At 53.7% G+C, this 15661-nt stretch overlaps 1 pseudogene across 1 annotated transcript in view; it reads left to right on the top strand.

Annotated features, from left to right (window-relative positions):
• The first annotated feature begins 2243 nt into the window (after positions 1 to 2243).
• Positions 2244 to 15661, top strand: part of LOC144806625 (uncharacterized) — an 82161-nt pseudogene continuing 68743 nt past the window's right edge. The window contains exon 1 of the transcript XR_013605856.1: positions 2244 to 2385. The product of XR_013605856.1 is annotated as an uncharacterized LOC144806625 (transcript). The remainder of the gene's footprint in view (positions 2386 to 15661) is intronic.

The raw sequence follows: 15661 nt of genomic DNA, 5'->3' as shown, positions 1-15661 counted from the left end.
TAAAATAAAATACAAACAAATTATATTTTTCCAAAAGTGGTGTGGATCTCCTTATCGAGCCGTGTGTCCATTATTGGTCAATGTTGTGCAATAAATGTCTTCCACTCCTCCGTGTGAGGCCTGAGGCTGCTCGCCCACACTCCCACTAATAGAGCACTTTGGGTTTTACGTTGAGCCCTGTGCACTTTTGGGGAACCCCTGATCTCTGTGCATGGAATGACCACGGGCACACCGTATACAAAGCCAGATTCACACAGCGTCAATGTAGATTTGGAAGGGCTTCTCTTAGTGAACCCACCTCGGCTCAGAATTTGACTCATTTTAGTCAAATCCAAGATTCAGCAGAAACATAGACAGCGCCTTTAACCACTTTCTCCAGGAAACATAAGTTTGACTTCTCTCTCAGAAAAGACGGTCTGCTCTTCCAAGGACAATGTCATTGCAGAAACATCACAGTGTGAAAATCAGGAGACTGAAGGTACTCGGAGGAACACAAGCGAGGAACCACTTTGTGACCATTGTAAAGTTGAACATCACTGACGTGAAGCGTAATTAAACTGAAACAAACATGTCATTTCTTTTTGCAGAGATCAGCACTCTACTGGTGTGCATGCTGAGAGCAAAGCTTGTCAGGGACGTGTCAGGGTAGTGCCTGCAACGCTTTCAGACGCTTTTATCTCTGAGCTAAGAGCATGCTCCTCCCCCCTAGTCCAGATGAGCGCACATGTATGGGCTTCACAGAGCTCAAGGTTTTGAGATTCTTAGGAGCAAAAATAAACTATCCTATTGATGACCTCACAGGAAGTGATGTCACATAACATTTGTCTTTGATAATGTCAGAGGAAGAGACATTAGTGCAATGATAGGAATGATGAGTACACAGGTAACATCCAAACCATTAATGCAGACATCTAAATTAACATTACACCGAAAGTATAATCTGTGCAGCCGCAAGGTGAAATATTGAAAATGTATTGTTATCAAAATGTAGGACAGTGGGTTTGCTGAACTCTATGAAATGAATAGTGTCTCCCTCTTTAGTTGTAAGCGTCTACTCTGCACACAGTGGAAGTGCAAGCAAAGTCACAAATGGAGTACTAGGACCGCCTCCCACTTATAAGATTCAGCTAGGTGTGAGTGAGACTTCAGCACGACCTCTAAATGTGTGAGTGTCACTCATGATGAGTGAGACTTGAATGTTCTGATGTGTGTGCATGTTAGATCTGATGTCACTACCCAGACAACAAATGCAACTTGCCTTACAATGCTACGAAGCCCCCCTGCACCCAGACATTGATGGTGTGTGGACGAGGAGTGACTTATGATAGGAGAGAGGGATACCACCTGGCCGGTCTTTTACCGGCATGGCCAGTATTTTAATGTTCCTTGCAGTACAAAATGAGGAAGATTACCTAACACTGGTATGTTTTCCTCTAATCAGTGCAAATGTAGAATATCATATATAAGCAGAAATCACTTAAAAATGTGTTCTAGAGCTGCCTTAATGAATCATGACTGATAGTTAAAGTAAACAAAGACAGCAAAGCCATGTTAATAATGAATACAAATTCCTTTATACAAAGTCTTATTGAAGAATAATATCCAGGCTTTGCAAAATCTTAAAACATGACCAAGAGGTGGTAACTCTAATAAGAGCCGGTATGAAGGAGTCTGACATTAGTTAGTGATGGAATACCCTCTCATCCTCAGACCCGGCACCGTTCACTCACTACCATGACACCATCCACTGAGGGAGACATCTGTGAGAGTCAGACCTGATTGTTCTGTCTTTTGAATTTATTGATACAACAATCTACTTCTTTCTTTATTTTATAAGTGAAACTTTGAAGGGAGTGAGGTAGTGTACAATGCAGACACATGCAACACTTAATTTGGGGCAGAGTTGGAATGTTGTTTGAGTATACACAGCCCTAACATATATAAAGAATTACCCACGGAAACAGGAAAAATAGAAAAACAGAAAAACGTTGACCAGTTTAATTCTAGCAGTTTTCTTACATTTTCAAATATTTAATGAAACTCAGGCTGTCATTTCCAATTCACTGCTGGAGCCTGGAGGCGACGGTTCCGTCAGCGGCCACCAGAGGGCGCTCCTCGTCTGCTGATAAAACCCACAGAGCTGTATACTGTATGAAAAGGAGAAGGGTTTCCTCTTCCGGGTCAGCGGCGGCAGAAACAGCACCAGCAGCGGTGGTGACATCACTATCGGCCTCTGCAGAGGAGGGAGGACCCCCTGTGTGTCTGTGCAGCTACCTTCATCTTCAGACCGCAGATCTGCCCCCCCTCAGACCCCAGATCTGCCCCTCCCCCAGCCCCCTAGGGGGAGGAGAGAGCTTGGACACGTCTGCACAGATCTCTGCTCAGGTAGGAGATTGTCAGCACCTTCTGCTGTGTTTGTAGAAATAGACTGAATAATCCTGTAGGGAATCTCTGCAGGAGCCGGGCTGAGCTGGGCTATTCTATCTGGGGCCCCTGGGACTGAGCTGGGCTCTTCTAAAGTAAAGTCCACATTTGTAAAGCGCACAATCACCCGTAAGGGTCTCTAGGCGCTGGGGGCCGTCGGGAAGATTAAGCGAGCTATTGCCCAGAGTCACATGGTGCTGGGCTAACCTGCCGCCGGAGCCGGGGATCGAACCGTGGTCACCAGATTCCAGCGTCAGTCGCCCTGGCCGCGGCGCCACACCTCTCCCACCAGGGGCCTCTGGGGCCTCTGGGGCCTCTGGGGCTGAGCTGGGCTCTTCTATCCAGGGGCCCCTGGGGCTGAACTGGGCTCTTCTATCCGGGGGCCCCTGAGGGCCTGAGCTGAGGTCTTCTATCCGGGGCCCCTGGGGGGCTTTCCTTCTACCCTGGGGGTGTTTGTGGGCATTATTTGTGTTAAAGAGGGGATCTGTGCACTGCATCTTACTGCACTGTGATGAATCTGTGTACACTGGATTGCTGTCTACTGCACTATAATAAATCTGTGCATTCCACTGCATCTTAATATACTTTGAGACTTCTGTGTCACTGCACTGCAGCCTAATGAACTATAGATAATCTGCAGACGCTACACTGCATCTCATTGCACTATGAGAGGTCTGTGCACTGCATCTTACTGCACTGTGAGGGATCTGTACACACTGCACTGCAACTGACTGCACTATGAGTAATCTCTGCACAGCATCTCACTGCACGATGGAAATCACTGCATGCTGCACTGCATTTTACTGCATGAGGAATATGTGCTACTGCACTGCACTGTGTGGCTATTTGCACTATGAGCGATCTGTGCATGCTGCCATGCATTGTACTGCACTATGAGTAGTCTGTGCACCCTGCACTGTGAGAAATCGGTGCACATTGCTCTGCTTTGTACTGAACTTTGACAGAAGAGGATGTCTGTGAAAACCACACTTACTAATAATCTCTGAGAACCGAGGCAATCCGTACATTGCATTGCTTTTCCCTGCTCTATGAGGGCTGTTGACAGGAAAGCTAATGTGTGCACACCCTGCTTTTTATTACACTGTGAGGGGGATTAAAAATAAAAGAGGAAATCTCTGCTGACTCCTCTGCCTTTGATTACTCTGTGCAGGGTGTTTAGAGCCCATCTGTGGTCTGCAAACGGAATCACATTTTACTACAGTCCGAGGGCATTTAAAAAAAAGAAAATCTGGGCACGCTGCACCGCTCTTTACTCTTCACTGAGAAAAAACTGTCCACACTGCACGTCCTTCTACTACACTTAGGGGCACACAGCGCAGCCCAGCAAGCCACCTAGCTGCACTGCGTGATAGTGAAAGGGCAGGAATGTGCTGTATCTATCTGCGTGAGTGGACTTGTGAGTGGCTCTTTGGATGAGTCACTGGTTGTGTGAGTACTGGTGAGGGTCTGTGAATGGGTATGTGAGGGGTTATGTGGGGTTGGGATTGGGTGTATGAGAGGTTCTATGGGGTAGGAGTGGGTGTGTGAGGGGTTCTGTGAATGTTGTCATTGGCGATGACACTGACCATGTCATGAGTGATGCAATATGTGAGGTCATAAGGTGTGCATTGCAGAGGCATAAGTTATAGTTAGCTCAGGTAACTATACCAGCTGAATTTCTATGTTTTGACCCAGTGAAATCTGAACCTAACTCTAACGTCCCTGTAACCTGTAGTTTTTTCAGTGAATATATATATGTATACTCCACATGTATTCTGCCTTGCCTGTCACTCCTGAGAAAACAGCCACACCAACGCAGTAGTATTTTATCACTGGTATTTATTTGTTAAACTAAACTGGCGCGTTTCGATCTGACGAACTTTTTCACATAACCCGTTTTTCTCTATGTTCATTGCATTTATACAACGTGCAAAAACGCGTTCAAGTAAACATGTAATGTAATGTAATGTAATGGTGTTTTATAGAGTGCACTTCTGCCCTGAGGTCTCGTAGCGCTTAGGACGGGTGAGGAGAGGCGACTGTCAGAAAGCACACGTTTTGTAGCGTGAATCTTTCTGGATTCACTATGCTGTGCATTATTCCGCGATCTGGTGGTTGGGTCCGGATTCGTAGTCTTTTTTCTCTTTTCTCTTTTTTTTTTTTGTATCCCAGGTGGGCGTCAACGTCCCACCATTTGGTGCACCTTTGTGACGTCGGCACACTTCCTGCGGAAGCTCCCACCCTTGGGCGCCATCTTCAGATTCTTTTTTCCGCCGTTGGGTCTGGATCGTCGCACGAGGCTCCAGAGAGTTTTGGAGGAGAAAAGGCGAAAATAGGTCTATTTTCAAGGAAAAGTTCAAGAAGTTGGAGAAGAAGACTTCCAGAGTAGGGACGACGAAGGAGGAGAAGAACCTCGAGAACTTCGACGCCCGAAGGAGAACGCGCACTCAGGGGGCCCCCTGAGCGCTCACGTGGACAACACACCGTTCAAGTTCTGCCGTAATTGCCACCACAAGTACGCGCAGAAGGACCAGCATCCATTCTGCAACATCTACCTGCCGCTCGACCACGGGAGTGAGGATTGCAACGCCTGCTCAGTCTTCACGCCGAAGAACCTGAGAGTGAGACAGAGACAGAAGGTGGCTCACCACACGATGCAAGGAAAAGGCTCCACACCGACCCTGTACGAGCTGGGAGCGAACTCCGACGACGAGGAGAACATCGCTCAAGGCCCAGATGACTTCACGGTCGCAGAGACCGATAAGAAAACATCAAAGAAGGTAGGAGAGTCTACGACCCCTATACCCCAAGCAGGGCCTCGAAAACCTGAGGTGGACTCTCGAAAATCAGAGCCCAAGACCTCGAAAGGAGCAACGGCGCCGATTTCGACGTCCGAAGCTGCATCCTCCGAAAAGCCCAGCGGATCCTTCGAGAAGGACTCCCAGACGGCGAAGACCGGCGAAAAGCCAAGGTCGTCGAAGCAGATCCTCGAGAAGGGATCCTCAACTGCGAAGCAGGTCCTCGAGAAAGGATCCTCGACTCCGAGCGAGAAGGTGCCGAAATCGCTCTCGACGTCGTAGAGGCCAGCCGAAAAGCTCGATGCCGAGCAGGCGGCAGAAATGGAGAAGAAAAGGGGAAGGCTCGAGGCGGAGATGGAGAACATGCTCCAGAGGAAAAGAGACTTCGATGAAAAGATGAAAAACTACACTATTCCCCCGAAGCCCGCGACAGTCATCGCCGAGGTGGAGACACAGGAGGAGTTTGGCGCAGAAGAGCTGCCGAAAACTCCAGAAACCTCGGAGGAGAGAGAGGAAGAAGACTTCTATTTCACGGAGGGTGACGATGGTGACCTCCGCGAGAGTTACTACTCCGAATCCTCGACGACACATGACGAGGATTGGCAGGACCTCGACGCCGACAGCTGGGCTCTTCTATCTGGGGACCCTGGGGAGGGCTGGGCTCTTCTATCCGGAGCTGAGCTGGGCTCTTCTATCCAGGGCCCCAGGCTCTTCTATCCGGGGCCCCTGGGGCTGAGCGATACTCTTCTATCTGGGGCCCCTGGGGCTGAGCTGGGCTCTTCTATCTGGGGCCCCTGGGTCTGTGCTATACTCTTCTATCCGGGGGCAAGTGGGGCCGAGCTGGGCTCTTCTATCCGGGGGCCGCTGGGGCTGAGCTGCGCTCTTCTATCCGGGGGCCCCTGGGGGTGAGCTTGTCTATTCTATCCGGGGGCCCCTGGGGAGGGCTGGGCTCTTCTATCCGGGGGCCCCTGGGGCTGAGCTGTGCTCTTCTATCCGGGGCCCCTTGGACTGAGCTAGTCTATTGTATCTGGGGGCCCTGGAGCTGAGCTGGGCACTTCTATCCGGGGGCCTCAGGCGCTGAGCAGGGCTTTTCTATCTGGGGCCCCTGGGGCTGAGCGGGGCTCTTTTATCCGCGGGCCCCTGGGCCTGAGCTGGGCTCTTCTATCTGGGGCCCCTGGGGCTGAGCTGGGCTCTTCTATCCGGGGGCCCTTGGGGTTGAGATGGGCTCTTCTATCCGGTGGCCCCTGGGGCTGAGATGGGCTCTTCTATCCGGTGGCCCCTGGGGCTGAGCTGGGCTGTTCTATCTGGGGGCCCCTGGGGCTGAGCTGGGTTTTTCAATCTGGGGCCCCTGTGGCTGAGCTGGGTTTTTCAATCTGGGGCCCCTGGGGCAGAGCGGGGCTCTTTTATCCGGGGCCCCTGGGGCTGAGCTGGGCTTTTCAATCCGGGTGTCCTGGGCTGAGCTGGGATCTTCTATCTGGGGGCCTGATTCTGAGCTGGGCCCTTCTATCCGGGGGCTAAGCTGGGTTTTTCAATCTGGGGCCCCTGGGGCTGAGCTGGGCTTTTCAATCCGGGTGTCCTGGGCTGAGCTGGGACCTTCTATCCGGGGGCCCCTGGGGCAGAGCTGGGCTCTTCAATCCCGGGGCCCTAGGGACTGAGCTTGGCTTTTCTATCCGGGGGCCTCTGGGGGGGTTGGGAACTTCTATCTGGGGCCCCTGGGGCTGTGCTATACTCTTCTATCCGGGGGCACTTGGGGCCGAGCTGGGCTCTTCTATCCAGGGGCCTCTGGGGCTGAACTGGGCTCTTCTATCAGGGGGCCCCTGGGGCTGAGATGGGCTCTTCTATCCGGTGGCCCCTGGGTCTGAGCTGGGCTCTTCTATCGTGGGCCCCTGGGGCTGAGCTAGGCTCTTCTATCCGGGGGCCCTAGGGGCTGAGCTGGGCTGTTCTATCCGGGGGCCTCTGGTGGGGCTGGGCTCTACTATCCGGGACCCCTGGGGATGAGCTATACTCTTCTATCTGGAGGCCCTCGGACTGAGCTGGGCTCTTCTATCCGGGGGCCCCTGGGGCTGAGCTGGGCTCTTCTATCTGGAGGGCCTCTGGGGCTGAGCTGGGGTCTTCTATCCGGGGGCCCCTGGGGCTGAGCTGGGCTCTTCTATCTGGGGGCCCCTGGGGCTGAGCTGGGCTCTTCTATCTGGGCCCCTCGGACTGAACTGGTCTATTCTATCCGGTGGCTCCTGGGGAGGATTGGGCTCTTCTATCCGGAGCTGAGCTGGGCTCTTCTATCCAGGGCCCCTGGGCTCTTCTATCTGGGGCCCCTGGGGCTGAGCTGGGCTCTTCTATCCGGGGGCCTCTGGGGGGCTGGGCGCTTCTATCTGGGGCCCCTGGGGCTGTGCTATACTCTTCTATCCGGGGACATGTGGGGCCGAGCTGGGCTCTTCTATCCGGGGGCCCCTGGGGCTGAGCAGGGCTTTTCTATCTGGGGCCCCTGGGGCTGAGCGGGGCTCTTTTATCCGCGGGCCCCTGGGGCTGAGCTGGGCTCTTCTATCCGGGGGCTCTGGGGCTGAGCTGGGCTCTTCTATCAGGGGGCCCCTGGGGCTGAGCTGGGCTCTTCTATCCGGGGGGCTCTGGGGCTGAGCTGGATTCTTCTATCAGCGGGCCCCTGGGGCTGAGCTGGGCTCTTCTATCTGGGGGCTCCTGGGGCAGAGCTGTGCTCTTCTATCCGGGGCCCCTGGGACTGAGCTGGTCTATTCTATCCGGTGGCTCCTGGGGAGGGCTGGGCTCTTCTATCCGGAGCTGAGCTGGGCTCTACTATCCAGGGCCCCTGGGCTCTTCTATCCGGGGCCCCTAGGGCTAAGCTATACTCTTCTATCCGGGGCCTTTGGGGCTGAGCTAGACTCTTCTATCTGGGGGCCTCTGGGGGGCTGGGCTCTTCTAGCTGGGGCCCCTGGGGCTGTGCTATACTCTTCTATCCGGGGGCACGTGGGGCCGAGCTGGGCTCTTCTATCCGGGGGCCCCTGGGGCTGAGCTGGGCTCTTCTATCTGGGGGCCCTGGTGCTGAGCTGGGCTCTTCTATCTGGGGGCCTCTGGGGCTGAGCAGGGCTTTTCTATCTGGGGCCCCTGGGGCTGAGCGGGGCTCTTTTATCCGTGGGCCCCTGGGGCTGAGCTGGGCTGGGCCTGAGCTTCTCTATTTTATCCGGGGGCCCCTGGGGAGGGCTGGGCTCTTCTATCCGGGGGCCCCTGGGGCTGAGCTGTGCTCTTCTATCGGGGGCCCATTTGGCTGAGCTAGTCTATTCTATCTGGGGGCCCTGGAGCTGAACTGGGCCCTTCTATCCGGGGGCCTCAGGGGCTGAGCAGGGCTTTTCTATCTGGGGCCCCTGGGGCTGAGCGGGGCTCTTTTATCCGTGGGCCCCTGGGGCTGAGCTGGGCTCTTATATCTGGGGGCCCTGGTGCAGAGCTGGGATCTTCTATCCTGGGGCCTCTCGGGCTGAACTGGGGTCTTCTATCCGGGGGCCCCTGGGGCTGAGCTGGGCTCTTCTATCTGGGGCCCCTGGGGCTGAGCTGGGCTCTTCTATCCGGGGGCCTCTGGGGGGCTGGGCTCTTCTATCTGGGGCCCCTGGGGCTGTGCTATACTCTACTATCCGGGGGCACGTGGGGCTGAGATGGGCTCTTCTATCCGGTGGCCCCTGGGACTGAGCTGGGCTCTTCTATTTAGGGGCCCCTGGGGCTGAGCTGGGCTCTTCTATCCGGGGGCCCTTGGGGCTGAGATGGGCTCTTCTATCCGGTGGCCCTTGGGGCTGAGATGGGCTCTTCTATCCGGTGGCCCCTGGGACTGAGCTGGGCTCTTCTATCTGGGGGCCCCTGGGGCTGAGCTGGGCTCTTTTATCTGGTGGGCCTGATTCTGAGCTGGGCCCTTCTATCCGGGGGCCTCAGGGGCTGAGCTGGGTTTTTCAATCTGGGGCCCCTGATGCTGAGCGAGGCTCTTTTATCCGGTGCCCCTGGGGCTGAGCTGGGCTTTTCAATCCGGGGTCCCTGGGCTGAGCTGGGATCTTCTATCCAGGGGCCCTGGGGCTGAGTTGGGCTCTTCTATCCGGGGGCCCCTGGGCTGAGATGGGATCTTCTATCCGGGGGCCCTGGGGCTGAGTTGGGCTCTTCTATCCGGGGCCCCTGGGGCTAAGCTGGGCTCCTCTATCAGGGGCCCCTGGAGCAGAGCTGGGCTCTATCTGGGGGCCCCTGGGGCTGAGCTGGTCTCTTCCATTCGGGGGCCCCTGGGGGCTGAGCTGGGCTTTTCTATTTGGGGCCTCTGGGGCTGAGCTGGGTTCTTCTATCGGGGCCCCTGGGCTAAGCTGGGCTCTTCTATCAGGGGGTCCTGTGGCTGAGCTGGTGTCTTCTATCTGGGGCCCCTGTGGCAGAGTTGGGCTCTTCTATCTGGGGGCCCCTGGGGCTGAGCTGGGTTCTTCTATCTGGGGCCCCCTGGTGGCTGAGCTGGGCTTTTCTATCTGGGGCCTCTGGGGCTGAGCTGGCTCTTCTATCGGGGGCCCCTGGGGCCAAACTGGGCACTTCTATCCAGGGCCCCTGGGGCTGAGCTGGGCCCTTCTATCCGGGACCACTGGGGCTGAGCTGGACCCTTCAATCCGGGGCCCCTGGGGCTGAGCTGGACCCTTCAATCCGGGGCCCCTGGGGCTGAGCTGGGCTCTTCAATCCGGGGGCCTCTGGGGCTGAGCTGGGCTCTTCTATCCGGGGGCCCTGGGGAAGTTTCCTGCCTGCCCTGGGGGTGTTTGTGGGCATAATTTGTGTTGAAGAGGGGATCTGTGCACTGCATTCTACTGCAATATGAATAATCTGTGCACGCTGCACTGCATCTGACGGCACTATGAGTAATCTATGCACAACATCCCTCTGCACAATGGAAATCACTGCATTGTGCACTGCATTTTACTGCATGAGGAATATGTGCTGCTGCACTGCATCTTTACAACACTGTGAAGAATCTTTGCACTCTACACTGCATCTCACTGCAATGTGAGAAATCTGTCCACGCAGCACTGCATCATACAACACTGTGAGAAATCTCTGCACGCTGCACTGTATATACTGCACTATGAGCAGTCTGTACATGCTGCACTGCATCTTACTGCACTATGACAAGTCTATGTCTGTGCACTGAACTGTGAAATCTGTGCACGCTGCACTGTATATACTGCACTATGAGCAGTCTGTACATGCTGCACTGCATCTTACTGCACTATGACAAGTCTATGTCTGTGCACTACACTGTGTGAAATCTATGCACGCTGCACTGTATATACTGCACTATGAGCAGTCTGTACATGCTGCACTGCATCTTACTGCACTATGAATTATCTATGCACACTGCATTGTTTCTTACTGTACTGTGAGGATTATATGCGCACCTCATCTTACTACACTGTGAGAAATATGTGCACACTGCATCTTACTACTATAAGAAATCTGTGCACACGTCACTGCATCTTACAGCACTATGAGGAAATTTTGCACACTGTACTGCATCTTACAGCACTATGAGAAGTATGTGCCACTGCACTGTGAGAAATCTGTGCACACTGCACTGCATTGTACTGCAATGAGTAATCTATGCACACTCCACTGCAGTTTAGTGTTCTATGAGAAATCTGTGCACACTGTGCTGCGTCTTATGTTATGTTATGTTATAAGAGATTTATAATGCGCACAACTACTCTGGAGTATCCTGGCGTGATATTCCACTCTGAGAAATCTGTTCACACTGCACTGTAACGTAGTACACTCTGAGAAACCTGTGAACGCTTCACCGCCTCTTACTGCACTATGAGGAATCTGTGCACACCACAGTTCACCTTACAGCACTATGAGGAATTTGGGGTACTGCAATGCTATTTACTGCACTGTGAGAAATCTGTGCACACTGCACTGCATCTGACTGCATTATGAGGAGTCTGTGCAGTGCACTGCATCTTATTGCACTATGACAAGTCTATGTCAGTGCACTGCACTGTATCTAACTGCACTGTGTGAAATCTGTGCACACTGCACTGCACCTTGTTGCACTATAAGGAATCGGTGTCACTGCACTTCGTCTTACCCCACTATGAGAAATCACTGAAGGGGGTGGACTGAGCTGGCTTCTTCTACCTGGGGACCTCTGGGAGGGTGAAGGGGCTTTCCTTCCGGCCCTGGGGACATTTGTGGTCATTACGTGTGTTTAAGGGTGAATTTATGCACACTGCACTGCATCTTACTGCACTATGAGAAACCTGTCACACTGCACTGCATCATACTCCACTATGAGAAATCTGTGCACACTGCACTGCATCTTACTGCACTATGAGAAATCTGTGCACACTGCACTGCATCATACTCCACTATGAGAAATCTGTGCACACTGCACTGCATCTTACTGCACTATAAGAAACCTTTCACACTGCACTGCATCTTACTGCACTGTGTGGAATCAGTGCACACTGCACTGCATCGTACTGCACTGTATGGAATCAGTGCACACTGCACTGCATCTTACTGCACTGTGTGGAATCAGTGCACACTGCACTGCATCTTACTGCACTGTGTGGAATCAGTGCACACTGCACTGCATCTTACTGCACTGTGTGGAATCAGTGCATGCTGCACAGCTATTTGCACTATGAGCGATCTGTGCATGCGGCCATGCATTGTACTGCACTATGAGTAGTCTGTGCCCCCTGCACTGTGAGAAATCGGTGCACATTGCTCTGCTTTTTACTGCACTTTGAAGAAGGTGTCTGTGAAAACGGTACTGCTTTTTGCTACTTTGTGAGAAATTTGTGCTCAGCTTACTAATAATCTCTGAGAACCGAGAAAATCCGTATATTGCATTGCTTTTCCTTGCTCTATGAGGGCTGTTGACAGGAACGTTGATATGCACACACTATACTGCTTTTTATTACACTGTAAGGGGTATTTAATATACAAGAGGAAATCTGTGCAGACTCCTCTGCCTTTGACTATTCTGTGCAGGGTGTTTAGAGCCCATCTGTGGTCTGCAAACGGAATCCCTTTTTACTACAGTCCGAGGGGCGTTTAAAAAAGAGAAAATCTGGGCGCGCTGCACAGCTCTTTACTCTTCACTGAGAAAAAACTGTCCATACTGCACTTCCTTCAACTACACTTAGGGGCACACAGCGCAGCTCAGCAAGTCACCTAGCTGCACTGCGTGATAGTGAAAGGTTATGTGGGGTTGGGATTGGGTGTCTGAGAGGTTCTATGGGGTAGGAGTGGGTGTGTGTCTGTCTGTATGTATATGCGAGTGGTTGTAATGGTGAGTGAGTGGGTGCATAAGTGGCTGTATGGGTGACTTAGTGGGTGTGTAAGTGGCTGTGTGTGTGAGTGGATTTGTGAGTGGCTCTTTGGATGAGTCACTGGTTGTGTGAGTACTGGTAAGGGTCTGTGAATGGGTATGTGAGGGGTTATGTGGGGTTGGGATTGGGTCTATGATAGGTTCTATCGGGGTAGGAGTGGGTGTGTGAGGGGTTCTGTGGATGTTGTCATTAGTGATGCAATATGTGAGGTCATAAGGTGTGCATTGCAGAGGCATAAGTTATAGTTAGCTCAGGTAACTATACCAGCTGAATTTCTATGTTTTGACCCAGTGAAATCTGAACCTAACTCTAACGTCCCTGTAACCTGTAGTTTTTTCAGTGAATATATATATGTATACTCCACATGTATTCTGCCTTGCCTGTCACTCCTGAGAAAACAGCCACACCAACGCAGTAGTATTTTATCACTGGTATTTATTTGTTAAACTAAACTGGCGCGTTTGGATCTGATGAACTTTTTCACATAACCCGTTTTTCTCTATGTTCATTGCATTTATACAACGTGCAAAAACGCGTTCAAGTAAACATGTAATGTAATGTAATGTAATGGTGTTTTATAGAGCGCACTTCTGCCCTGAGGTCTCGTAGCGCTTAGGACGGGTGAGGAGAGGCGACTGTCAGAAAGCACACGTTTTGTAGCGTGAATCTTTCTGGATTCACTATGCTGTGCATTATTCCGCGATCTGGTGGTTGGGTCCGGATTCGTAGTCTTTTTTCTCTTTTCTCTTTTTTTTTTTTGTATCCCAGGTGGGCGTCAACGTCCCACCATTTGGTGCACCTTTGTGACGTCGGCACACTTCCTGCGGAAGCTCCCACCCTTGGGCGCCATCTTCAGATTCTTTTTTCCGCCGTTGGGTCTGGATCGTCGCACGAGGCTCCAGAGAGTTTTGGAGGAGAAAAGGCGAAAATAGGTCTATTTTCAAGGAAAAGTTCAAGAAGTTGGAGAAGAAGACTTCCAGAGTAGGGACGACGAAGGAGGAGAAGAACCTCGAGAACTTCGACGCCCGAAGGAGAACGCGCACTCAGGGGGCCCCCTGAGCGCTCACGTGGACAACACACCGTTCAAGTTCTGCCGTAATTGCCACCACAAGTACGCGCAGAAGGACCAGCATCCATTCTGCAACATCTACCTGCCGCTCGACCACGGGAGTGAGGATTGCAACGCCTGCTCAGTCTTCACGCCGAAGAACCTGAGAGTGAGACAGAGACAGAAGGTGGCTCACCACACGATGCAAGGAAAAGGCTCCACACCGACCCTGTACGAGCTGGGAGCGAACTCCGACGACGAGGAGAACATCGCTCAAGGCCCAGATGACTTCACGGTCGCAGAGACCGATAAGAAAACATCAAAGAAGGTAGGAGAGTCTAGGACCCCTATACCCCAAGCAGGGCCTCGAAAACCTGAGGTGGACTCTCGAAAATCAGAGCCCAAGACCTCGAAAGGAGCAACGGCGCCGATTTCGACGTCCGAAGCTGCATCCTCCGAAAAGCCCAGCGGATCCTTCGAGAAGGACTCCCAGACGGCGAAGACCGGCGAAAAGCCAAGGTCGTCGAAGCAGATCCTCGAGAAGGGATCCTCAACTGCGAAGCAGGTCCTCGAGAAAGGATCCTCGACTCCGAGCGAGAAGGTGCCGAAATCGCTCTCGACGTCGTAGAGGCCAGCCGAAAAGCTCGATGCCGAGCAGGCGGCAGAAATGGAGAAGAAAAGGGGAAGGCTCGAGGCGGAGATGGAGAACATGCTCCAGAGGAAAAGAGACTTCGATGAAAAGATGAAAAACTACACTATTCCCCCGAAGCCCGCGACAGTCATCGCCGAGGTGGAGACACAGGAGGAGTTCGGCGCAGAAGAGCCGCCGAAAACTCCAGAAACCTCGGAGGAGAGAGAGGAAGAAGACTTCTATTTCACGGAGGGTGACGATGGTGACCTCCGCGAGAGTTACTACTCCGAATCCTCGACGACACATGACGAGGATTGGCAGGACCTCGACGCCGACAGCTGGGCTCTTCTATCTGGGGACCCTGGGGCTGAGCTGGGCTCTTCTATCTGGGGGCCCCTGGGGGCTGAGCTGGTCTATTCTATCCGGTGGCTGCTGGGGAGGGCTGGGCTCTTCTATCCGGAGCTGAGCTGGGCTCTTCTATCCAGGGCCCCAGGCTCTTCTATCCGGGGCCCCTGGGGCTGAGCGATACTCTTCTATCTGGGTCCCCTGGGGCTGAGCTGGGCTCTTCTATCTGGGGCCCCTGGGTCTGTGCTATACTCTTCTATCCGGGGGCAAGTGGGGCCGAGCTGGGCTCTTCTATCCGGGGGCCGCTGGGGCTGAGCTGCGCTCTTCTATCCGGGGCCCCCTGGGGGTGAGCTTGTCTATTCTATCCGGGGGCCCATGGGGAGGGCTGGGCTCTTCTATCCGGGGGCCCCTGGGGCTGAGCTGTGCTCTTCTATCCGGGGCCCCTTGGACTGAGCTAGTCTATTGTATCTGGGGGCCCTGGAGCTGAGCTGGGCACTTCTATCCGGGGGCCTCAGGCGCTGAGCAGGGCTTTTCTATCTGGGGCCCCTGGGGCTGAGCGGGGCTCTTTTATCCGCGGGCCCCTGGGCCTGAGCTGGGGTCTTCTATCTGGGGCCCCTGGGGCTGAGCTGGGCTCTTCTATCCGGGGGCCCTTGGGGTTGAGATGGGCTCTTCTATCCGGTGGCCCCTGGGGCTGAGATGGGCTCTTCTATCCGGTGGCCCCTGGGGCTGAGCTGGGCTGTTCTATCTGGGGGCCCCTGGGGCTGAGCTGGGTTTTTCAATCTGGGGCCCCTGTGGCTGAGCTGGGTTTTTCAATCTGGGGCCCCTGGGGCAGAGCGGGGCTCTTTTATCCGGGGCCCCTGGGGCTGAGCTGGGCTTTTCAATCCGGGTGTGCTGGGCTGAGCTGGGATCTTCTATCTGGGGGCCTGATTCTGAGCTGGGCCCTTCTATCCGGGGGCTAAGCTGGGTTTTTCAATCTGGGGCCCCTGGGGCTGAGCTGGGCTTTTCAATCCGGGTGTCCTGGGCTGAGCTGGGACCTTCTATCCGGGGGCCCCTGGGGCAGAGCTGG

Source organism: Lissotriton helveticus (genome assembly GCF_964261635.1).
Source record: "Lissotriton helveticus chromosome 1_1 unlocalized genomic scaffold, aLisHel1.1 SUPER_1_unloc_90, whole genome shotgun sequence".
Taxonomy (NCBI): Eukaryota; Metazoa; Chordata; class Amphibia; order Caudata; family Salamandridae; genus Lissotriton; species Lissotriton helveticus.
The sequence above is the reverse complement of the archived record's forward strand: the minus strand, read 5'-3'. Positions and strand labels throughout refer to the sequence as shown.